The following is a 26,992-nucleotide window of genomic DNA, read 5'->3' as shown; positions in this document are numbered from 1 at the left end:
AGTGATTCGCCGCTGGGGGACTGGCTGGGTGTCGGTCGGCGGGTGGTGAGCAATTGCCCTGCGCATCATTTGTACATTTCAATCCTTTTATTACTACTGTTGTCATTTTATTAGTGTTATCATTATCATTATTAGTTTCTTCTTTTCTGTTCTATTAAACCGTTCTTATCTCAACCCAGGAGTTTCACTTCTTTTCCTGATTTTCTCCCCCATCCCACTGGATGCGGGGGGAGTGAGTGAGCGGCTGCATGGTGCTTAGTTGCTGGCTGGGGTTAAACCACAACATATATGAGAAAACAAATGACAAAGGGAAATGAGATAAATCTGAAATTTTGTGAAAATTCAATAGGCATTATTATTTTACTATTTCTTAGCTTCATTGGATATCTTTTTCATCTACCCACTAATCTAACTTTCTTTACATTTTGTTTTTACTTAAATAAACATTAAACATACTTGCCTACAGTAAGCTCTCTTGTTTTATTCTCTTTGCTCTCCTTTCCCGTACAATAAGCCCATTAATTTTTCATACTTTATTTTCTGAGTTTCTCTTTTGTTATTTGATTCTTAATGAATTCTCTCTTAAGCTTACAATATCAATGCTTATTTATTATGGATGTATTGTACAGGAACATTTTTACTGTGATTTGATTTTTCATCAGAAGACCTTGAAGTTCAATTTATAGAGAAGAAATGACAAAAAAATTCCTTGGGAAATAATCCATGCAAAATAAATATAGGTAATTCAGGAGAGGGGAAAGAAACCCAAAATGAAAACCAAAGAACAACAATGACAGTAAACTGGGAAAATCTCTTTGGAAAGAAAAAAATCCATTCTAGAAGGCAGCCTACATTAAACCAGGCATTCTTAGGTTTTTTGTCCTGTTGGATTCCAAGACAAGTTGCTTAATTTTTTTAAGCCAAAGTTTTAGCCCAGTTTTCATGGAGATTGTATCAATCAAAAGAAACTAATTTTCTACATTTATAGTTACACTAGTAAAACAGAAAAGATGTGTAAGTCAGCGGGACTACATAGCATCACCATAGTATTTGTTTATTTATATTCAGTTAAGAATGTAATTAATAAGAAATATAAGGAGCAGTAGACCTCTAGGCAATGATCTCTACCTGCTTAGGAAACATTAATAAGAGTGCTGTTACTGAGACACAGATGACTAAGTCAAAAGTCTATAGTGCTCATTTGGTATCTAGTCTCCAGCTTGGGAAATTTTAATGTTGATATACTTTTAAGCTTCTATAATTATTGCAAAATCATAAATATGAAATACAGCAGTAATTGCAGATGCTATCGGGCAGAAAGAGTTTCCTAAATAACTATTTACTCCTTTTTTTTTAAATGACATTGCTTTGGTTATCCTAGTAACAATTCCAGCCTAGGCAATGTAGATTTGATTTTATATGATCTTGGACAAGTTGCTTAACTATTCTTACCTACTGTACTTTCCCAACTGGGGGATTGTCAAGATTAATTCATTGATTAGGAGCACTATATAACTGGATTGTAGGCATATTTATGGGCTATAGTAGTTTTCAGAAAAGGTGAGTAACACTGAAAGATGTCAGCAGTGTTTCATGGCATATCTGGAGCATGAAATAAATAAACAGAATGAATGAATAAAGAGTTGGAAAACATTTGAAGAAGCTTAAAGTTTTGAACCAGAGACTTATCTTCTGTTTTACAGGGAGATGGGATTAAAGATTTTACAGTACTTGATAAATCAGCCAGTTCCTCTCTATTATACTGTCCTTCAATGTCCATCTTCTGTAACTGTGAGTATAACTTGAAAAGTTATTGTATGTTTTCTGTATAATGGGACAGAACAAACCCATGCTGTAAGCAATTAATATAGTGATTTTTCCTTTTTTTTGCCAGGATTAGCATTTTTTTTTTATATAGCCACTTGCCTGATTTTGTAAAACAGTATTTGGTATTTCAGAGATGCTCTGATGGAAACAAACCTTCTTTCTTAGTAGAAATTAGGAAAGTGTAGATGTTTTCATTTGGTGAGGCTATTATTTTAACCAGAATGGTTTCATATTCTCCTATCAGTCTGAGTTCTAGATGCAGATGGATGCATAAAGCTCAAGAGGCAACTCAGTTGGAAGTGCTCCCTCTCCTTTGTAGCTCTAGCCAGAAATCCGCCCTGGGTCACAGTCATCCCATACTCAGTACACAAACCAAGCCCAGTCACACTAGAGTGCATCTGCGCAGTTCATATTCCTTCACCAGCCTGTCACTGAATTTTCTGTTTGCAACAAATTTCCATGAGAAAAATTCCATTTGGTTTTGAGTTTTGGTATGACAACTTAGCCAATAATTAGTGTGGGCAGTCTGAACAGTGAAGCAGGAGATAGCTGCACATCCTTTGAATCTTATTTATATCATACTATTTGTTCTTTGTACTCACTCTGAAGAGTCAGGATAAAAATTGGGTTATTTATACAAACCTGCCCTGAAGGAAGAATATTTGAAGAGACTGTTCCATTCCTCTGTCTCAGCAGTCATTCTTTGTCACTTCTCCTTAATTTTTGAGAGTTAATTGTAACCATTTCAGTCTAGATATGGGAGAGACAAGAGTCTGGACTGAGTAAATAAATCTCTTCCTCTAAACTTGGGTTTCTTTTGCATATTTGGTTTTGCTGTCTCCTAAAAAGCTTCTCAAAGCGTACACTTGTGTTAAATTGCTTATAAAGACTGAGACAGATACTTCTCTGTAAACATGTCTGATTGTTCTGTCTGCACAAGCATGATTTTTCACACTTAATGGGGGCCTTGTTTTTTCTTCATGAAGGCAACTGAGAGGGGAAAAAGGATGTCCTAGAAATTAAAGAACTGGTTTGAAACTTGAGAGAGCTAAGCACTAATCTCAGTCTAGCTAAAATTTTCCATGTAACTGGAAGTCATATCAGGGCTTCTGTGCCACAACTGCAGGTTTGTCAGCCTGTTCTTACTCCCCTGTGACTTACAGGAGTAATTTTTAGCTGATGATTTCCAGCTGCCTTTGCAAACCCTTTGTGCCAACTTGTGCTTTCAGTAAAAGCCTTCCTGTGCCATATTTCTCATTAATACACATACACACCCACTCTCATTTCAGATTTTTACTGTCATAGAGTCAGTGCAGTAAGAAATTATCAAAATTATTCTTCATGCATTGTAAGCACTAATAAAGATGTGCTCCTTTCAGGATCTGCTTTTTGTTAATGCCAGAGAGTATGGAATAAATGCCTGTGTAGGCTGAGATTTTATGCAATTTACATTCAATTGCTGAAAATGTTTCTTACCTCTTGGGTAAACATTATCAGGAATATACCATGTTTTTCCTTCAGACAAGGTCATTGATGAGAAATGAACAGAAATACTGTCAGCCCCTGAATCAATGTAACAGTTTTGACGAGTTGTTTTATAACATGCTGCTTTGCCACAAAACAAGACAACTCCTTTGCCAAATAGGAGTGAGTGTAACAGTTGTTACCTTTCAACAACTCTTCATTTCTGATCAAAAGATAAGGAGGTAATTTTTTGAAATATGTTACTCCAAAAAAGCTTAGCTGCTAATAGTTCCAAGAATCCTTTCTATGTGTATGCCATGTTCATTTTTTGCAATGATCAAAAGTAAGGGAACCCTGCTGATCAAAAATAAAGGAACATGTTATTTTGACACTTTGAGATAAACTTTGCTTTCTGCACTGATGAGAATTTGGAAATTGTACATGGCCCTACAACAATTCAGTAAGTATATTAAAGAATGCAAATCTTCAACCTTGTAAAACATCCACAGGGAGAGAGGACTTTGCATTCTCCTTCAGGAGAACAGGATTTCAAATGCTGTAAATTATTTATGGCCAGATAGTATGTAAGAAAAATATTTAATGTTTACACTTAATGTGAAAAAAATAGAAATGTGAATTTTGCCTCAGGTAAATAGTAGCTCTTGACAGAATAAATTTACTAGTCACAGGCAGAGTTCATGTTTGCCTTTTAAGTTTTGGTGGGGAGTGAGGTAGACAATTGAAATAATCACTGAAGAATGACTACATGTTAGCAGAAAAGAGGGTTTCTCTTCAGCCATTTCGAGAAGAGCAGTAAGTCTGTCTACTGCAGTCAGAATTTGTTCAGTGTTATATAACCCAAAGATATACTCAGTAACCATCTTCGCTCACATATGAGTTCGTAGTAAGATTTTTCTGCGTGTATCTATACAACCCTACGACAAGTGCTACTCTATACTTACATGGTTACATTCATACACAACATAGCAGATCTTAAATTAATTTTTAAAAATTCTCACAAAACCATTAGAAATATCTGACAGAAAATGCCTGCATGAAAAAAGCCTGTGACATTCCAGGCATATGAGAAACCAGTCCTGACCTTTCTCTTTGTATTGGTTGATCAAGGTGAATAGCAGCAGCTCCATTTATATAAGATTTCCAGTAGGATACTAACTGTATATTATCCTGTGTAGATTCTATGGTAAAAGAGCAGTTAATTATTTGGTCAAATTTCGGAAGCTAGTCTGGCACCAGCAGATACTGGTTTCTGTTCACCTTCGTATTTATTTAGTTGCCTTGGAGGAGAGAATAAAGGTCGCTCACAACATGATGATTACTATCGTCAGCTTGGTGGTGGACTTGCAGCTTCTAATCACTGGAAGGGTTTCTTCTCATTTGCTCCAATAGATAGATGGATCTGACAGAGCAGAGAAAGGTTTTTTTCCTTTTTAGTTTTTTTTTTTTTTCCAGATCAGTGAGTGGAACTGGCAAAATGTTTATGTCAGAGTTTTTATTTCTAGGAAGCTGCATGTGTGGGCTGACCAGAGCTGTTCATGAAATTACATCTTTCATATATCTATTTCTGCAAAATATATATATATATAAAAAATCACTTATGCCCTCTTCTCTATGTTTGAATCATCTATCACTTACCTCATCATGGAAACTCTTCTAAATTAAACTGTCCTCATTCCTGCTCTTAGGAGTTGTTGTGGATATTTTGCTAACATCCAGTAGAGCTACACTTACGAGTGACTGCAGAGCTGTGTGTAATTTTGCCTCTAGTAGCTCAGCACTATCATGTTCCCTCCTGCCTCTTGTCCGTCTGCTCTTTCCAATCCTGTAATCACGTTCCCTTGATTTTCAGCTGTGTGTGCCTGGAACTATCCTTCTGATCTTGTATGCAGGCACCGTCTCTCTCTTCCTTTGAATTCCTTGCTGAAACATTTCTTCAGACAATTATTTCTACCCTTTATTTATAATCAGTGATCTCTCCTGAACTGTTGCTTCTTGTCTTGTCTTGTTTTTATCTCATATCAGATTATAAGAGCTTTGAGTAAGGGAATATGTCTTGCTATGTCTTTGTAAAATGCTTCATAAACTTACAGTGACAGCAACGATAATTCATGGTATATTTCCACTCAGATCAAGGAAGTACTGCTTACTTATTCTGGGCAGCACACATTCCTGTGGGCTACTGAATTCAGGTTTATCAGGGCACTAGACTATCCTGATAATTAAAATTTGCTATTGTGATCATCAGAAGTGGTGTGACTCTTCCTTGCATTAATTCACCAAAGTTCCTCCTGACCTAAATATGTCTGTCAGTGGCACTGATGCAGCTGATACAGGGTACGCTGGCTTGCTGCTCTGATAGTGGTGGTGGGGGAAGCAGACAAGAGGAAAGAGAGGAGGCTACTGTCTCTGCATGATTATTAAACATGCCATTTCTTTTTTTCATTGTACTTGAAAAATAATTTCTGTCAGATGTTAAGAAAGGCAAAGCTAGCTTTTGCCTTCCATCTCCAGCTCCATCGCAAAGGAGCTGCATGGAAGCAACTAGAACTTCTTCTAAGGCATCATTTTCTTTAAGAAAATGCAGAAAGGCCAATTGTTCTCTGGGAACGAAAAGTTGAAGAGCTATCCTGCTGTACAGTTTTAATGGCTGCATATGCTATTTGGTTTATACTATTTATCAGAAATTCAGTGCTCATGCCAAGACATTTCTGTGCCTTGCCAGAGTGCAGTCAAGTCAGAGTTTCACTACAATTCCAAAGAGGGAGGCTAATAAATTACAATAAAACATTATATTCTACCTCCAAGCTGTCAGTGACTGAATGTTTAAATTGCAGTAACTAGCAAGTGGTATTTTTCTTTGTGGAAAACAATGGAATTTTTCTCGCCAGTATTACAGTATGATGTTTATAGCAAATCATGGGATACCTTCAGTACTATAAATATAATCTGCTAGTAATACATATTACAGTCCTCATTAAACTTTTAAGAATAGCTACAATATTTGCCGTGGAAACAGCTTTCTCCCCTCTAACATGCTTCATCATTTATCCATCAGCAGAAAGCTGAGTTGAATTTCTTCATAAAATGAATATACCCATTCCCCTTTCCCTCCTTTGTCACCATTCTTAGTTTGCTACTCAGAAATGGAGCTGGGTCCCTAATTTAAGAAACTCTGCATATACCACTGATTGCCAAAAGGCTTTGTAAAGTGTAATAGAGACAAGGGTACCTTCTCAGCCACATTTTGTCCCAATAGAAACCCACACCAAGTATTTCATTGCAAACCCTTTAGTAGTGATTTGCAATAGTCCAATTTAGAGGTCACTTAAGCATGAAAACAGTGTACAAGAAAATGTATAATGAAACAATATCAGTAATAGCATATTTAAATGAACAATATCAGTAATAGCATATTTTAAATGTTTCATTAAGTCTGAATTGTTATATTGTAGTACTACTGTGAAATAGCTACTACTTTCTGTAACAAGATTTCTTTTCTATATGTATTATTGAGACTATGCAATTGCACAGAAACCAAAATATTTTAAAAGTCAAAATATTTTTATTAATCATGTGGTTTAGAACATTTGTATCCTGGATGACTTGTTTTATATGTCTTTATATAGTCAATAATCCTAGATTAGATCCAATTAATATAAATTCAGTGTCTTTTTTTATGGACGCAGTGTGAGGTTGAACATTTTGTAGTCTCACATATTAAATTAAAACAATTAAAATACTTTTTTATTGCTTTCAGAAAACTATTATCACAGCAACACAGATTTTCAGTGTCCTGATCTGAAGGCATGAAATAAACAAAGAATCCATTATAATGTATCTATTAATTTTATTCTTGCTAAGCAAGGATGTGCAATTTACTGGTGCTGTGCTTTCAGTATTGCTGAATAGCACCAGGCAAGTGTCACTCCCTGGAGAAAACTCATGAGTGGGATATGGTGAAGACACATTGCTTTCCTTAATGCATACGTTGTGGTGGAAGATAAGCGAAGTATCGATTTGGGATACTTCTTCCAACTTGTTATGTAGAGGCCTTTGGTTCTTTCCAACTTTTCTTTACCTGAAGTGAGCTAGTAAGACAGAACCAAGCCCATAGTTGAAACCAAAATTTCATTAAATGGCCTGGGTGGCACTCCCTTGTTTATAGCAATACCCAAGTTAATGGTATGTTAGCTGGATTTAACTGTTGAACAGCATAAACTGATCTAATTCCATTAATACAGTATAGCTATGTAAAATTCTACTAGTTGAGGATCTGGTCTAATAAGTCTTTCATTCTGCAAATACAATCATACTATTATTCAAGAATACTGCAGTACTGAGACCTAGTTAAAAATTGTGCAGTTGGTTTTTTTTTTTCCCCTTTTCTCCAGAAAAGTCCAGTGCAACAAAACCCCTGAAAATTGACTTCGCTTTTGGAAGCACCAGTTCTTAATCTATGGGCTTCTGAAAACTGGAACGGTTTTGGCTGAAAACTGCTTCAAAAGAAAAAAAAAAGTCCAAGGCTCTAGTCTACTTATATTTCTATTTTTAGCTTATATCTAATAAATCCACGGCAGATGGGAAGACATGCACTTCCAGAACTAGCAGAGGGGGTGGAACTTGTTCTGATTACCTATACTGTTTCTAGATCCAAAGTAATGCTTGTATGGCTCCTCACTATGTTGACTTGCTAACTTAGGTCAGTGGTGGTTTAGGCAATTCTGTACTCACTCCATTGTGTAATGATGTAGCTTTATAAAGAGAACAGAAACCAACAGAAAACCTGCATGAAGTGATGGAGATTTTACTATATCATCTAATAAAAATTCTTGTTATTGTATTGTCAGTTTATCCTTTGCTGGCTCCAGATTCCACATCATCAGATCAATTTTTCTTTCAGCTTCCAGGAGAAAGCAATCTCATAAGCACTGTCTCAACTGCATGACAAGTGCATGCTGAGTTTTCTTGACTTCTGATCATCTACTGCAGGCAATCAATCAATTAAATCTGCTTGAATCACTGATTTTATTTTGGTCTGGAGCTCCACATTTCCTTCCCAAGGATACCACGGGGATGAAACACCAGAATGTTTATGTGTGAAGTCAGAATGTTTCTTCTCAGCCTTTAGTCTCACCAGTTAAAGATAACAGTAGTTGCTCTACGCTTCTTATATAGTCAGTTAAGCTATAAAATACTAGCATGGTTCCATCAAGAAAAAGAAAGAAAGAAATCAGATGATGTCTGTCAATATACATTTCAACAGTCATTTCAGATTGCAAGATTCATTTTGTCCTTAAATTAAAATTTGTGTGAAATATGAGCTTTTTAGAAGGCCTAAATCAAATAGGAGTGTCATCTACCCAGTGTCTTTAATTTTTCAAGTATTAACTTTTGTGATTATGTAGCTGAAATGTAAAGTTAAAAAACATTCATATGGCTATTTCATGTGGGCTTTAGCCCACAAGATTGATTGGCATGGGAGAAAAACAAAAAGTATCAAACAGAATGCAGCATTTTGGAGTTGTTTGCTTTGTTGGACATGTCTTTTATCGTGCATCTCTGACAAGCAAGGTTAAAAAAAAAGCAATATTGAAACTGAAAAACATTTCTGCTCTTATCTGCACCTAATTATACTATCTTTTCATTGTGCTAGGTATGTCAAAGGACCATGGGTATTATTGGTGATTTATCATCACCCCATTGACAGTGGCGTGGCATTACTGCAGAAAAGAAGCCAAATACAACCTTCAGGTTATACCTCTTAAAATTGTATGCTTGTTAGCATCAGTCTAATGGACCTGTTTATGATAAAATAATTCCTCTCCATTTGGCTTGCATCTGCTAGATTTGTCAGGTATTTTGGGGGGACTTAGTGCTTTATGTGTTTTAGTCCCCAGGAGCAGAAGCACATAACAGCACTGCCAACTGAAGATTACCATAGGGATCTACTCAAAAAATAGGATGTTTTTCTCTTCTGAGGGTGAAAGGAAATAACGACAGTGACAGGCTGGAAGAGGATGGATATATTTGTAAACTGTGACAATAAAAGTTAACACTGTAGCAGGAACCAATCAAGCATTCAAGCAGCAAGTCTGGCAAATACACACTCTAGCAATACTGCACTAGAAGAGTGTGCTTTCATATGACAATATGCAGTGCCAAATTTGCAGGCTAAGAATCCTTTTGTTCCACCTGCCTGTACAAGACCAAAATATAGTATTTATTGCTTGTATTGAACTGCTTCTACACATCTCTAGTATGAAACTTCCAGATCCACTTTTGTAAATAATTGATTGTCTAAATAGGCACAACAGAGGTAGAAGGCATGATATTAGTATGTATAATTTAGAGATGGCTAAATGAAGTTAACATTTTAAGGAAAGCTGGCACAAAATAATTGCCACAGACCATAGCTAAAATAAACCTTGTTTTTTTCTAGAATACCTGGGTTTTGTATCCAGAAATTTTGTCTGGGTGGAGCTTGAAGATTGTGCACACAATTTTCTAAGATTTCAGAGCACCTGGCCTAGCTGCTAACAGTCCAGAAATCCCAGACATATTTCCAGTGACTCTGTACAGCACAACTCTACAGCATTTATGTAGCAAGCCTGAAACTTCTGAAAGCAAGCATCGTATTTTTGTATACATGCTGCACAGATGGTCTGCATGTTTCTGCTAAATCTGATAGATTCTGAATGCATCAGACTGGAGTGCGCATGCACAGGCCATCTGTGCGGTGCAACAGTAGTACATCTGACACTTTCCAGGAACATTGGACTCAATATGCATACACGTGTATAGCACAAGGGCGTATTTGTGTTAGGAAAGTCCTGTACAGAAAGATGTTTTGAGTATCTAAGTGAGGTAATGGGTTTTACTGAAGTCAGAGGCAGAGAAATGAAGTCCAAGTCTCAGTCCACCACAGTCACCACACAAACACACAATTTCTAATGCAATTGCAGTATGATTCCCAAGGTCAGCATAGATTTAATCTTTTTCTCCCTTACATCAGACCTTTCCCTCATCATTCTCATGCTCTGCCACTGCATAGTTACCAGATCACATTTCTTTATTTGTTTCTTTTTCTTTGTCATCTGCCATGCTTTGTTTGATCTGGTGCCTCCTGAATGATGTGTGGGTGTCTTCTCTAATCAGACCTTACAAAGCCTCATGCAACTTGGCTGAGACTTCACACTATTGCTCAAGGCCCTTCACCTCAAAATACTGAAGCAGACTAAATAGCAACGAGGCAACACATGCTAGATATGTATGTCCTGCCACTAATGATGGTGGGTAGCTATTATATGGAGGGTATTCTTTCTGATGCCCTTGATACATATATGGTAGGAGTCATTTTCACTGTCAGCTTATCTTTACAGTGTCAGACTTTCAGCTTTAATAGGCTCATTAATCAACTGTGTCATTCACTTTCCATTCCTTCCCTGAAGCTGCTCAGCGAAAGTTCTGCTGCTGTGTTTTGCCAATACCTTGGTGTTTTGACAAGGGAATGTAAATCCCACTATCTAGCAGTTGCTGAACCAGAGAAAGGTTTAATTGGGTTCAATAAGCATTACAGTCTTTGGATGCTTATGAAGACCAATAATGTGTTTGTCTCAAAGATGGACCCAAGGGAAAGCAGGTTCTGTTTATCATCTAAATGTCCACATTCCAAACAAGCAGTGTTGGTTCAGGCCTTGTCTTGGCCTGTCAGCTTGGGATATTTCACCCCAAGCACCTTTCATTTCCTTTTGAGTTAGCTGCCTGCACTATTTCATCCCAGTTTGACTAGACTCATATATGGTAGGGTCTGACTCTCTCAAGATTGATGTTCTTAGACTTCTACCTTTAATTTTCATTCCTGTCTTCACATTTGACCTAATAAAAATATATTTACTGGTTCTCAGTTTTCCTTTCACATTTTTAATCAATCAGGCCTGATGTATTACTTAATCCTAAGTCAAGTATTACTCACTCACTTTGTGGTAGACCCATATACTAATAGTCTTATGTTAGAGCAGAAATCAAATCAGCAATGGTAGCATTTCCAGTATACCTCAGTCAATGTTTTTAGGAGATTTTAAGAACACCAATACTTTTTCCCCTTTGTTGAACTATTTCCATCTCATTTATCTTGTTTTCCATCCTAGCTGTATACAATTCCACTGTTTGATTTTTTTTTTGTTAATATTCTATTCCACCTTTAATTTTTTTAATATGTGTTTTAAACATCTCATGAATAAAAGCTACTGGAGGATGGTACTGAGATGATTTCATCATAGGAAAAGCTATCTTCTGAGCTTAATAGTCACCTTCACAATTCTCTTTCCAACCCTTCTTCCTAACCCTTAAGCACGAACCTTAAAAAACAAAAAAAAGAATATTACATTGAAAACCACCACACTAGAAATCACTGACTGATTTTACAACATCAGGTGTCCTGAATTAGTGCCCACATATACTGAGATCTGAATGAGGACTGAAGGTCCTTAAAGTCAGGCCTTGCAGTATCCACATTTTAGTTACCAATCCCTGGACTGGAGTACAGATTTAATTGCCTCAGTTCACAGGCATATCCTCACATAGGACACAGGATGACAGAAAATTTAGTGTACTATCCAAGACAGCCAGAACAAACTTCAGATACCTTGAGAAACCTACAGGATAACCCTGAGCATAGGGAGTTTATTAAAGGCTTTAGGGAGTTGCCTTAATCTGTCTAGGATCCAGAGCCCAGAAACTGCTCCTGAATAAAGGTACCTGTATCTCTTTCCTTCCCTATATACCTCCTCCCTCCACAGAGAGCTAATAGCAGGAGGAACCTTCCCACACACTTCCTTAATTGCAAAAGCTGCAAGATAAACATACCGCTTACCTGAGAGAGGTTGTTCAAAGCTCTTGCTCTTAGGAGAGTGCCCTAGGTACCAACTCAGGCTATTCAGGGTAGTGACATCCTGTCAAAAATATGTGTCTGAACAGGAAATACTTCAAAATGCAGCAGCAGCTTAAGGACACAGAAAATGAGTATTTGACTGTGTATCATAACTTTTAGAGCATTTCTTTAGAAGTACAGAAATCCCCACTAAATTTCTAGTTAAGGCTAAGCCTCAGCTGAAGAGGTGAGAACCAGAGCAGCCATCATCCATCTCAGTAGCTCTTAGATCCTTGTACCAAACAAAGGTCTAGGTCTTGCAAATTCTGGGTTTAAGCTCTGATTGCACGAAGATCAGCAGAAAAAAAACCCTCACCTCAGCTAATTGATCTGCTCTAACTAGATACCTAGTTAATAAGTTTTTGGAAAACAGTATCAATCTACTCCAGCTGGTCTTGAGAGAACAACTGACTTCTATGCTATATAAGCTCATTCATCTTCCAGAGGGTTTTTAATTCATGGCTTCTAAAGATGTCATTTGGTTCTGTCAAAAACATCCTAAACTCACCGCATGTTAAATGCATTTGAAGTTTCTGCTGAATCTGATGAATTTTTGAAAATGTAATAAATGTCTCACTGTCTGGACATGCATTCAAATAAGTGTTAGTAGCAGTGTAAAACTGAAGTGTCAAACTCTTCTAAGCAGTGAATGCTTCATTTCAGCCATAAACATATGTTGTCAAAGATCATTAACTTCCCTGTTGTAATGGATTAGGCAGTTTTTCCTACAGACTCTGAGAGCTAACAGCATCTTTTTAATCTGTGCGGGACAGTGAAGTCCTCATAGGAAGATTTAGGGAACTACTGAAGGAATGAGGTGGTCTACAGACACTTTAGTCTTTAGTCCAGGGTTCCATACTTCATTTTAAATAAAGTGCTTCACCACTTTGAGGTGGAAGAGCTGTGGACTGCTATTTCTTAGTGTTCTCCAATTTTCAAACACTTAAAAACTCCCTTCCTATTCATCTTTCTTTTTATGCCTGTTGACAAGTTTAAGAACTATCACTCTTCCCCAAAGTTGAAAGACAAGTGACTTTGTTCAGTGCCCAGAAGTCATCTCACTGTGGATAAGGGTTTGCTGAGGAAACGTATGACAACAGAGGCGCAGGGATAAGCAAGACCACTGAGCAAGCATGATAAATTTAAACAGCTCTGTTAAAGAAAACAGAGTACACGCAGAAGACACCATATTGATAATGGGTATTTGTAATAACCATGAGTTATAATGGCCTTGGTTCCGCACACAAGAAAGCAAATATAAAGTAAAAGCTAATTAAAAAAAGATAATTAAAACCAAACCAGTCACATCCAGCTTCTTCGCATCAGCCCTGTCTTTTCCCAAACCAGTACTAATTCAAGGATTCCTTGGGGAGGCCTGGGAGTTTAAAGTATTCAAGATAAATTCCCTCTCCTAACGCTTTCCACTGTGTTCAGAAAGAATTGGGACTCTCAAGAAGTACAGTTCACAGAATATATTTTTCACTAGCTAGAGAATTTAGAGGCACTAGAAAAAGAGACAGTGACTATTCAATGGACAGTCAAGAAAGAAAAAAAAGTAGGCTGGAGGGTGGGAAATCCAGATTGGGTCAGGTTTTGAATTATTGTTAACCAACTGGCAAAAGAGCAGCAGGAAGAATGAGTATCTACTAGAATGTGTTCTAATAAATATTCTTTTGATTTATTTTTTAATTCGAACTCACTCTTCTACAGTTGCAGGAAGTATTTTGTTTGACTGAGCTTGACATGGCCTGTGTGGTTAATCATGTATCTTTTCATCAAAGGTGTATCTTAGTATGTGCTGTGATTGAAGGAATTGAGAAAGTACCGCTTATGTTTTCACAAAGTCTTAAGTAGGAGGGATGTGAGCTTCCCCTAAATGACTCCCAATTCATTCCGTATGTTTTACAAGCCATTTACAGTAGCCAATAAATACCTGCCTTGGTGTGAATGTAGCACTTGGCCAGTTTTTGATACTTTACACCAAAAGGCCCCTTACTATATAAATATCCTCAGTGAGGGGTAGTAAGACTGTGCAACATCAAGATGGAATAATTCACCTTTTTTAATTACACTGAAAGCATAAAGTTAAGTTGAAATGAAAGCTGGTGTTTTAACTCTGTCAGGACAAACTTAAAAAACCCAGCAGATGCTGGTGTCAGGGTAAGTTTCCAGTAAATTAAAACCAATCCTTAGAGTAGCAGGAACTTGGTTTAGGACATACCCCCTCCTTTTTTTAATTATCATTTTAATTTCAAGTGAAATGGTTAGTGAGGTAAGTGGCATACCAGTTTCCAACCATTCTGAAATGACAAATATTTAGTCATTTCTGTTAAAGGCAGGATTAAAAAAAAAAGGTGGTATTCTTTCAACTGCCTGTTCCTGCTAGGTTCCTCCCCTGAAAAGCAGAGCTGTGGTGCTAACCAGATAATCTTTGGGAATAACTGGAACAATGTGTCAGCCATGAGAGGAAATAAAATGAAGAGCTGCAATTGGATTATGCATTCTTCTCATTACCCAGATTCAAATGCCTGATGAACGCTGTAAGTGCAATGAAAGGAATGTCAATGTTGCATATAAAGTAGCAACTCAAAGTGTCTGCAATTCAGATAATGCTAGACTGTGCCTTCAGGCACAGCCCCAAGCAAGGGGTGCTCAGGAAGCTGCCCTGTTCCTCAAGAAGCCTAGGGAGACATTGCATCTCCAAGCCACACTCCTCCAGGCCTGCACTGCTCCTCTCCCGCTCCGGGGAAGGAAATAAATGATTGCAGCTGACATTCCTTTTCATGCCTGGCCAGCTATTCTGATCATTAGTAAGCAGTGGTGTGGAGCCAATTCTATGCCCATTCTCTGCCAATTCCTTCACAGGGGGAAGTATCTGGAAAGCAGAGTCTGAATGTTACACTACTGCTGAATCCAAGATTGGGCAGGCATTAGCCAGTGGAGGAGAAACTCTGCTTGACTGAATAAAGGAATAATATCTGGAGTAGCTGATAGTAGAGGACATGTCATTGCCATCTGAATTGCCATTTATATCCCGATAGAGTTACATATCTCAGTGAAGTGACAATAACATGATAGCGCTTGGATGACTAGGAGAATATTATAATTTATCTACCGAGGTGATCATCTTATTATCAATGTGGGTAATCCAGGCATCTGAGGAGGATTTTATTCAATCTGCCTTCCCTTAGGGTGCAGCTGGGAACTTGAATCTGGTTGTATTTGACAGAGAGATATCATTACAACATTCTTGTCATTGAGAAGATTCTTGATGAGTATTTACTAGGACTGAAAAGCACTCCTGAGAAAAGAATAAATTCCGTTCTTACCTTAGGAGTAATTTATTTGTAAAGGCAACCAGCTGTTGTTGCAAAACTCAACTTCTTTTCTATTTAAAAAAAAAAAAAATACAAAAAACCTCAGCAACAATAAGTGGGCAAGGAATAAAGCTTCTTTGGTCTGCTTTGTTAGTTTAACATAGAGAAAGACAGCATGTGCCATAAAGCAAGTTTCTGCTACAGTAGCATGTAACTTTTACCTCTATTTCTATCTAGCTGAATATATTGACACATATAGAAGCAAATAGCTGTTTTCCCTCTTTTGTTCTGCAGGTAAGTGATGAAGCTTCAGGAATGTTTTGTCCTGAAACTAGAAGTAATACACATAAACTTTCAACTTTGGTATCTCATCAGTCGTGACAGAGATTGTACTCCAATATGCAAAAGTGCACACAAAGGTACTCTAAATACATTTTAAAACTCACTGTAGCCAACAGAAGTATTTTCTTTCATATTAGAAGACACAAGGTGAGAGACTAATAATGTGTGTGTAGAGAAAAACAAATGCCCTAAACATTAGGACATAAAAATTAAGTAACATTAACTGGCCTTACCACAATAGCATCTGAGACTCTTGCACATGGACATGGTACACAAGTTCACTAGGTCACATGAAAAATGTCACCTAGTTATCAAAAAGCTGCCCCTCCTTTAAAAAGAGGCAGGAAAGTGACCTCACATTATGAGCAAGAAATAAAATAGAGATTTCCTAATATATGCTGAAGTTCTCTATTGTTAGGTAGTATGAGACTTTGGGGTAGTAACTAGCTCCTACTGGCACATATTTGTGTAACATTGAAGGTTACACACCCCTGTCAGTTTACTTGTTACTAACTGCAGTTGGTGTCCTTTCAAGAAATAGTAAATTCATGTATTTTCTTTAACTTGGTATCTCTAATCCTTGCAGTGGAGGAACTGCTAGGTTTTCTGTACTCTTGAGAGTATAGCATGTGCTGCCACCTAACATGGAAGGCAGCTGAAATGGAGGTCTTTTTATGAAACATTGTAATTCTGCTCTACCTTGTTTACTGTTTTCTGATATTCAGTAGAAAAAGGCAGCCAGCCTGAAAATACTCATTTGTACTTTGTCTGTAAAATGGTGCTATCAGATCTTTTATACTCTTCTCAATATGCAGATCAATATACAGATAATGCTGTCTCACCTGTTTTGGGCTGTTTTTTAAAGCCAAGATAAATACCTTAAAACTTTGTTGCCAAGCGACTACAATACTATACAGAAGCAACACACAAGAGCAAGAAGATACACTGAGAATTGTGTAGTCTGACTAATAACTGAACTTATTTAGTAAGAATACATCTCTTACGGCATTCATTTCTTGCTAAGACATACAGTATTTCTTTGCTTTAATTCTTTTCCTCAAACAGTTACTGAATGATGGATGTCTCAGGCACAAATCTTTCTGCTATATACATACATTACTGCAGTCAGTGGTGTTGAGCCTGTCTTGAATTTTTGGACTGATTAAATATTTGGTAACTTAATAATGAAGAAACTGTTCTGGATTAGAGCTTAATATCAAATGTGCGGACATTTTCAGGGAGAACTTTCTCCACAGGACGAAAGGAAAAGAAACACTTAACTGTACTGGTGCCTGTTATAATCCTGATATACTTAGAAAGTGGCATAAGTGAATAAACTTTCAAAACTTGCAGAGATTTACATAGAAAAATATACACATGCAAGAAGTATTCTCTTTATGAGGCCCAAGAGACTTACTTTTATAGGTAAGCATACTCTAAGCAAATTGCCAGCTAGTTTATACAGGTGCACAGAGCAGCCACATAAAAAAAGAGAATTGTTTTATGGAACCAAAACTGAGATGTTGAAATCATGCCAAACAAGGAAGGGGCAGCCCCATCCAGCAGACTTAAGCGAGTGATGCTATAGATTCATAAGCAAGTAACTAAGCCACCCACACTGCCTGCATAGTCTGCCAAGAAGACAGATGGTGCTACTTGTGAAATATCTTCAGATGTTCCTCATAGTTTACAGCATACATTTTACGGTAGAAATAAATGAAAAAAGTAGTCTTTTATTTCTTACATTTTATTGGCTACAAATGTTAGGTTATGTCCTTCTAAATCAGCCTACAGAAAGATCTGCACTTAATTAAACCCTTTAAATAATTGGTAGATTTTAAATTGCCTGTGGAGATTTGATCTCCATATTTGCAATTTAATCTCAAAGGCTCAATCTACATTTAGTTTAGTTAATTTCTTTTGTAGGCAAATGCCCAGTTAGGAACTCTCCATACCTTTTGGACCTGCTCAGGCTCAAAATACCTGTGCTAAATAAACACACTTAAAAAAAAAAAAAAAAAAAAAAAAAAAAAGAAGGACTAGAGACTGGCCTGCTTTAATGGTGTTTGACATTCTGCCTCTAAAAGGTGATATTCTGGCATTTATATTATAGATTTCACTGGAACAGCTACCTGTGCTTGCATTCACAGTTTTGGGATGACAGTAAATAGTGCAGTGAGGTCTGCAGATCACTTTGAACTTGGAAGATTTAGAATATCATCTCAACTATAATGAACTGAGTTTCTCTCCGTTGAATTGCTTATGCTGTACAGTTTTCTTTAAAATATTGTAGTTTAAATATCAGGTCACTGGCATTCATATGATTAAGCTTTACAAGCACAAGAGAAAATAAGTGACTTTTTTATATCTTCTGGGTTTTTTTTCAAGAAAATGTAATACTTATCAAGTATACAATACAAAAGAGGATTTTACATAGACAGGCTCTCAGCTTCAACAGAAGTGCTTACTTTTCATGGAAGACAATCAGTGGAAACTTAATGGAATCCCAAACACAACAAGTACCAAACAAAAGGTGAAATAACGCTTACCTCCTGCCTCATGGCCTTGATGCAAGTAATCTCCACGCTTTCTCTCCATAGAGAGGTAGCCACTGAACTAGGATTCAGGATGTGACCATTGCCAGTAAGTGCAGGTCAGAAGCTGGTGTATCAATCCAGTGAGCAATGCAGTGTGACCCATAGCTCAATTACAGAATTGCTGAGTCCGCTAGCAAAGTCCTTAGGACTCCATTACCAGAACACAGAAAGGGCTGTGCTGTAGCTCTCACAGCACATACTGCCTTTTGTAGGTGATCTGAAGGACTGGTCAGATCTGACAATAAACCAATATGGATCCAAAATGCTTTGAAAATTGTTTTCCCTGTTTTCATTCACATTTTTTCACATTATAATCTCTTCCCATCCCTCCTTCTGTCAGCACTGAATTCAACTTATTAGCAGCATTCAGTAGAGAGAAAAAAAGGGCATGTGCCTCATCACTTAGCTTCATCCTAGCATTATCATTATATACAAGTTATTTTGTTTTAGAAACCCATACACATTCATCACAATCACACTCATTTTTCCACCAAAGATGAGATATATAGGTAGCTACTATTTTTCAGCCTGTGTTTAGTAATGGTTTTTAATTTCATAATCACTGGTGAACAGTCTGCAAGCTTTATGTCAACAGACTTGGATGAAATATCTCCATATAGAGAAAGATACTGTTCTTTTACTTTGGAGCTTTTTTGTTGCTGTTACTTTTTAAATCAGTTCAAGATCTCTTACATCCCCCATACTGAACAGCTATAGATTTATTTAAGAGCTGAAAACTGAAATTTCAAAGCTCAGCTCAGTCAGCTTTTAAGCCATTCAAAGAACATAATTTTCTGATTCCCGTTTTGGGGAGGTTGGGTTTTCTTAAACAGTACTTTTTCTTAAAAAGGCATTGTAATTTGAAAATCAGTAGTACCATGAATATTATTCTACTCCAGATGTTTATGGGAAGATTGACATGAAAGGAGCTATGTGACACAATCTGCTTTTGTGTTTGCTTCCCAGTGGAGCCCACTCCAGTCCCCTCCCTCAGAGGCTCCAGTGACCACAGATCTCACCGTCTAGCACAGGGGTGTCCTAGCCTTCCTCCTCAGACACTCTTTCGTTCCACTTCTTCTGAGCAAACAGAGTTCAAAAATAAGAATTAAACAAACAAACAAAAGAATTAAAAATACAGTTATCCAGCAAATAGTTTTGAAGGACTAGTCCCAAGGCCTATTTTCTATTTAATAGTTATTTAGCCTATCTCCCCTGAGCTCAGCCATCTGATGGGAGGCTCACATAACCATCCAGCTGTTTCCAGTCCCCAGCTACCGTGGAGATTTTTTTCTTTGTCCTCCTTTTCAGCAGGCAGCTGAGCTAAACTCTCACTAGACTTGATGCCTGTAGCAAGACAGGGTTAATTGGCCCTTGTTAACCTGCTCTGAGCCAATATGGCATTTGCAGGACCCCATCTCATATGTGTTCATCTGTCTCACCACCAAAAAGTCTGTGCAAGTTTCACCTTTTTAATGAAAGCCTTGATACAAATCACTTCACAGTGCTTGCACCTACCCTGTCACAATCAGCCACCCATAAAAGTGCTAATCAGATGTTACAAATAAGACTCATTAGAATATTGGGTGCTGGTTGTATCTATTTCAAAGGGGGAAAAATTGCTGGAGATTGAGGATTCATACCGAGTCCCTGCTTAATAATTTATCTTCATGAAAGGCAGGTATCAGGAAGCATGCACTCTGCCAGGATATAAATCCACTGTCCTGAGCACTTGTGGGCATCCACTATGCTATTTCACTTTTTGGAAGAGAAAGTATTCCAACTGCAAGGCAGATTTAAACACATTTCAACTTACTTTCACTCTCTCCCCTCCCACTGCAATTGTTAGCTGTATCTTATCTATCCTTGATATCTTCTCTTCTAAATAGCATATGGAACCATATCCACCAGCCTGTGTATGATCCTACTTTGTTTGTCATGTGCTTCAGTTTAAACTAGCCTTGAATAATCCCTTACTCTCTAGGTGCAATGATTAGGACTGTGTATAAGCCCTGCCAAACAGTGTAATACAAAGGCAGAGTCCCTCTCTCCCTATGCAAGGTCACATATGTACATGCAGGGACTGACACAATTTGCCTCTGTGAATTCTTCAATATGTTAACTACCGAAACATTTAAGCTAATTAATTCAGACATAATAGCTTGGAAGAATCAAACATTCCTTATTGCTCTATGGAGCTACAGATGTTGGCAAATCAAAATAATACTATATCTTTAAATGCTACTGGAAAGTGCAAATTGACAGCCTGGAGATGTCACTTCATCTACAGAAAGAGATACAACAGATACCCTATTATCTGATTTACACCAGAGCAAGGTGTATTGGGTTTGTGTGGCAAGGTTTTGGTAGCTGGGGGGCTAGAGGGGTGGCTTCTGTGAGAAGCTGACAGAAGCTTCCCTTACGTCCGACAGAGCCAATGCCAGCCGGCTTTAAGACGGACCCGCTGCTGGCCAAGGCTGAGCCCACCGGTGATGGTGGTAGTGCCTCTGGGATAACCTATTTAAGAAAGGAAGAAAAAGTTGCTGCGCAACAGAAACTGCAGCCCGACAGAGGAGTGAGAAAATGTGAGAGAAACAACCCTGCAGACCCCCAGGTCAGTGAGGAAGGAGGGGGAGGAGGTGCTCCAGATGCCAGAGCAGATTCCCCTGCAGCCCATGAAGAAGACCATGGTGAGGCAGGCTGTCCCCCTGCAGCCCATGGAGGTCCACGGTGGAGCAGATCTCCACCTGCAGCCCAGGGAGGACCCCACGCGGGAGCAGGAGCAGGGGGATGCCTGAAGGAGGCTGTGACCCCATGCGAAGCCTGCGCTGAAGCAGGCTCCTGGCAGGACCTGTGGCCCCATAGAGAGAGAGAGAGAGAGGACCCCACGCTGGAGCAGGTTTTCTGGCAGGCCTTGTGACCCCACGGGGGACCCACGCTGGAGCAGTGTGTGCCTGAAGGACTGCAGCCCGGGGAAGGGACCCACACTGGAGCAGTTTGTGAAGAACTGCAGCCCATGGGGAGGACCCACATTGGAGAAGCTCGTGGAGGACTGTCTCCCATGGGAGGGACCCCACGCTGGAGCAGGGGAAGAGTGAGGAGTCCTCTCCCTGAGGAGGATGAAGCGGCAGAGATGACGTGTGATGAACTGACCCCAACCCCCATTCCCCGTCCCCCTGTGCCGCTGTGGGGGAGGAGGTAGAGAAATTAGGAGTAAAGTTAAGCCTGGGAAGAAGGGAGGGGTGGGGGGAAGATGTTTTATGATTTGGATTTATTTCTCATTATCCTACTCTGATTTGATTGGTAATGAATGAAACTAATTTCCCCAAGTCAAGTCTGTTTTGCCCATGATGGTAACTGGTGAGTGATGTCTCCCTGTCCCTACCTTGACCCACAAGCCTGTCATTATATTTTCTCTCCCCTGTCCAGTTAAGGAGGGGAGTGATAGAACGGCTTTGGTGGGCACCTGGTGTCCAGCCAGGGTCAACCCACCACACAAGAGTAAAAGGACATTAATAATTTTCCAAGGTAGGAACAAATCAGCTGCATTCTGCTTGCATTTATTATCTAGCTACACATTTTCAAGCCTTCTCAGAACTGTGCTTGCTTTTGCTCTGTCTTGCTATGGCCATTACTTCATCTGCTCACTTATGTTCCCCCTCCCATTTGAGGTTCCTTCTCCTACTTCCTTAGAAAAATTATTGGCTAATTACTGGCTAAATGACTGTATTGATTTCAGGAACTGCCTGAGTAAAAACTAAATAAGCAGCCTCAGGAACATGGAATTTCCTTGATGCTCTGATTCTCCAGACAGTATTTCCTCAGCCTTTTTCTTCTGACAGTCTTGATGAAACCTAACTGTTACCTCTCATTTATTTGGAGGTATGAGTATTACCACCTGTTTTCAATGCAGCTCCTACAATTCAAGATGCAGGAAGCTACTTCCAGTAGTAATCACTCTGATGTCACATCAGTTTAGCTGAAATCAAAACAATAAATTCAGAAAAAGGAAACTGGCTATTAAATGTAAACCGTACCAAGGACTGCATTCTTGAGCCTACTGTGCCTTCATTAGAGCATTGAAATAAGTGGCATGCAGAATGGAAAGTGAGCCTGCTCCTCAGAGCAGTAAAAAGCACTCAAAAACTTGCAAAAGAAACAAGGCTCGCTAAAGCTTTTAAGAAGTAAAAAATACTCCATACATTCTAAAAGGCCAAATGCTGTTTCCATGAAGAATCTTAGTTAATTTTCATGTAAACCAGCTCCAAATATTTAAAAGTAGGGAAAGAATATCTGTTTCAGCAGATATATACTTTTAGTAGATTAATTCTATCTGTCTCAGAATTTTTATTTTGCCAAAGCCTTCTAATGCATGGTGATGAAAAATAATTCTACCTTTCAATTTTAGTCACAGAGTATTATAACCGTGTCTTGTGATGATTTGGAAACATAACATCTTTTTTCAGGCCTTTGGTAACACAAATAACAAAGATTCGTATTTGGAATTTATTTTATTATATTTTGTAATTATGCAAATGAGGTTGTATATCAGCATTAATCATACTAATTGAAGCTATCTGTTTCAGTTTGAAATACTGAATAATTATTCATTAACAATGACTGGTGAAGAAGCTTAAATCAAATAAACTTGCACTTTAGAGAAGCAGCTTGCAAAGAATATTCTTGGGAGGGTTGATTTTATTTATTTTGGGGAAGTGCGTAGGCACAAATATTTAAAGCAAGATATTATTAGTGAGAAATGTTGTAATAATGTCTTTCAAATGCATTCGTATTTATAAATCCAGTATCTGGAGTTACGAAGAGGAAGCTAAAGTGTATATATCATTGATTTTCTTTATATTTCAAAAAGAAGATGAATTGGCATCTGTCTCCTTTCCTAGTAAATAAGCTATTTCTAATTAATTCATCTGTGAAGGAAATTTCTAAACAAGCATTCCCAAAAGCAGACTTGTTACAAAATGAGATTGCTTCCTGCCACTGAAGCTCTAAGTGTATTGCAGCTTCAGAGCTACACTCTCGCAGAGTACAGCTCATCAGGTCACTCTGATCTGAGGCACTAGCTGTGCAAGCTTTGGTTTGTATGTCTTTCTCAAAATGAACTCTGTCGCTCAGTTCAAATGGTTCAGCAGCAAATTGATCTTTCCAAGTTCATACTAACCCAAACTCCTAGAAGAATTTCCTCCTTTCCTTAGACCTTGTGCCTTCTTCATTAACTTTGATATAGGCTCCCTGCCTCACTTCTGCTGTTTCTTGTGCTTATCTTTTACAGGGTAGTCGGCAGCTTCACCCTTTTAGCAGGCTTATCCAAGCTTACACTGTAAAAGCTGTTCTCATCCCCAACTAGGAAGAATCGCTCTGTATCAAAGGTGAGGCACGATGCAGTCAACTTCCACTGGCCAGTCAAGCACAGGGAGCTGGCAACTAGTGCTTTTAATGGTGACGTTGACCTTGTCTAGGCTGGAAAGAATTAGTCTCTGCAAGTCTGTTCCAGTCAACATGTATTTCATGTCAACAAATGAAGGGGTTTTTGGCAATAAGACTTCTAAACGCTATCTTGTTCCCTGAATAAAATAAGCTGCATCATCAGTGGGATGGGGTTTCTTTGCCCTTTAGAGTTCATTTGCTTTAGGGAGGAATTCCCGGTTTTGCTAGGTTGTGTTGGTCACGCTGGCTAACAGTTACAGCTCTAAGAGAAGGATTCTTCTGTAGTCAGGAATAAAAGAGAGGACCATCCAAAATCTGGTTATTCTCATTCAAACACAGATGGGCAACTTTAGGGTGAGTGAATTCCTCTCTGGAATGCCATTCCCTTTCCCCGGACTGAAGAGCACAGATGTCTAACTTTGGTTAGATAGGTAAAGTTAGCTCAGGCAATTTGTACCCAATTATTTTGCTGGTATTGTGAGAGGCTTAACATAGCCATGCTCACACGCTTCTGAGCATACCATCCTCTCTGAATAAACTTCAGGTAGGCTGCTTCACGTGCCTCTCAGCATGGTAGCCAGCAAAGCTCAAATATGAGCCATGTTTAGATCTAGATCAAAAGCACTCTGTGATTTAAGCTAGCTTCTTTGACTTTACACTGAAATGGAGCAGGGGAGACAGGCTTAAACTGCTATGAATAGGAGAGCAGCAAGCAGCAGAATAGCCTTTGTGCTGCACACAGGAGCTAGCTCTTCGCCGGGATATTGTTCTGCTATCATTTTCCAGGCTCAGTTAGGGCAGCTGGAGTAAACTACCCAAATCCAATTATTTCATACCTGTATTACAAATAGTGGGTCAAGGTCGAATTCTCCCACATGCTGTACAAACACCCAACAAAACTGTCACTGAACAGCCTGGACCTTGATGAGTCCAGGGATCCTGCAAGGGAAACTAAGCAAGGGGAATGTCACTGTGGCCGAGAAACACACATAAGACAGAAGGAAGTTGGAGGCAAAAGGAAGCAACAGAACTGAAAAATTATCAGAGTCCTAGGTAACAAACATCCTGTGAACTCTCTGTTTCTGTTCTAATCATCTGGCTTGTGGCTGTCTCCGGGGTTTTTTTTCCTCTTCTCCCTCTGCCCACATTAACTTTTCCATGTGGACAGGACTCTTTTTCTGGTTTATTTTTCTGGTTTTGTTTTGGTTTGGTTTTTTTAATTATTATTTGAAACTGTGTTTTCTGTTTGTAGACTCTGGGGACCCTATACCATTTATTTGTGCTAAATGATTCAGGACACTACAGGATCCAACTTTGGTTATTTGACTTCTATTTTAATACTAGAAATAAATGTTATTAAATAATAAATTTGATTGTCTACTTAGAAGTGTTTGTCTCCTCAAGTCGAATGTTTATTTCTTGCTTTCTTAAATCTTTCTCACTAATAATATGACATGTATCATGGGAAATTGCTCACTATACCAGAAGCAGCTTTAATAAAAATCTTTCACTCATCTACACTCATCAACAACTGCTTTAAAACTATGCATGCAAAAATTAAGAGCTATCGTTCAGACTTGTGTCTTCAGATACGTAAGGGAGTTTTCTTAAGGAAGTTTCCTGATGTTAAACATACATAGAATGTAGTTCTCTGTTTCACTACCTGGGTTTCAGAAGTAATAGAATTTTGATACAGCTAAGTTAGTACAAGGATTACAAAAACATTTTCAGTGGTAAGACAAGGGGTTTATTTCTGGTATTTTGTGGAAAAAAAGGGGGGAGGGGATCAATAAAAGCCTTTACCATTCATTACTGTGAAGAAAAAATAATTTGTATAGAAGTTACTGTGAGCTTTAGACTAATGGTCATAACCGTAAATGATATTGAAAAACAGATAAAATTAAATAAAGACTTGCGAAGTATAAATTTGCTGCTGGCAATCTAAAAAGGATTTTCTTGTTACTCACCCATGGGATCTGGGGTTCTATCAAGGAAGCTTTCCTACTTGTCATACATCATTTCAAAGAGACATATATAGCCTGGAAACTGCTTTAAGGCAGCTGCAAGCAAGTGTCACTTTGAGTTAAATGCATTATTAAACTGTTGGGAAATTTCACATCATGGGTCATTTATCTATGCTAAATGGGTCAAAAGCCTCTACACATGCCTAGATAAATGAGAGAGAAGAGCAAAATTCTCCCTTGGGAAGTAATACGTTGACAACCTCTTAGAGTTCATGTTGTTATTTTTAGTAGATATGAGAAAAAACGACTTGCTAAGTATACTAATTCATAAAACCAGGTGCCAAATACCCACAAGAAAAGGTTACTAAATATCCCCATATTTTGACGTTGCTTTATGCAAGATGTCAGCAAAATGAAGTATAATATGCTTTGGTTCTCTGTCTTTAATTGCTGATTATATAGTCCCAAAGATGCACACTGAATAATGTGTATTTTACTAGCTCAGTTGCTTTGGAAAGAAATAGTGTGCGCACTTTGAACAAGGCATACAGGTAATGAAAACAGAGCAATACAAAGTTTCTAAAACTTTGATGTGTTGTTAATATATGATTTAATTTAGTTGCAGCATAGTCTTTGCTTTAGTAAATCCTATAATGCCCCTGGCATGTTGCTGGGCGTTCCCAGATACCATGACATGCATCATCAAACACATTAGAAGCTAACCTGGTAGCCAGTTTTAGGAAATAAGCAGCAATGTGAATCCACACCAGAGAAGCGAGCTAGAAACAGTTCTTCACAGTGCATTGGTATTCTTTCATGTTGAAAGATTCAGTTTTCCATCTCCTTGCACATTTGCCCATCAAGCAGACCAGTCAGAAAAATAGCTGATCAAACAATTGCAAAGGGAGGGCCGTCCTTTTGATTAGAAGCAATTTTACTTTCTCAGTAGCTGATAGAGGGGAAAAAATATTTGGTATTTGTATCAGTTCATAGCTCTGAGCCAGCTGAGTTTACATGAAAACTCAGCATGTGTTTCTGGATCAGAGGCACTGAAAGCACAGACCCCTCTTCTGCCAGGCGACCTCTACA

At 38.3% G+C, this 26,992-nt stretch overlaps 1 long non-coding RNA gene across 1 annotated transcript; it reads left to right on the top strand.

The window, feature by feature from the left end:
• LOC142036247 (uncharacterized) lies at positions 1-25,360 on the top strand. Its single transcript, XR_012652127.1, has 4 exons — positions 1-71; positions 1,704-1,791; positions 23,785-23,881; positions 25,192-25,360. It is a non-coding gene; the product is annotated as an uncharacterized LOC142036247 (long non-coding RNA).
• The last annotated feature ends 1,632 nt before the right edge of the window (positions 25,361-26,992 follow it).

The sequence above is a fragment of the Buteo buteo genome, chromosome 11 (assembly GCF_964188355.1).
Source record: "Buteo buteo chromosome 11, bButBut1.hap1.1, whole genome shotgun sequence".
Taxonomy (NCBI): domain Eukaryota; kingdom Metazoa; phylum Chordata; class Aves; order Accipitriformes; family Accipitridae; genus Buteo; species Buteo buteo.
Note: the sequence above shows the minus strand (reverse complement) of the source record. Positions and strands in the feature narration are given on the sequence as shown.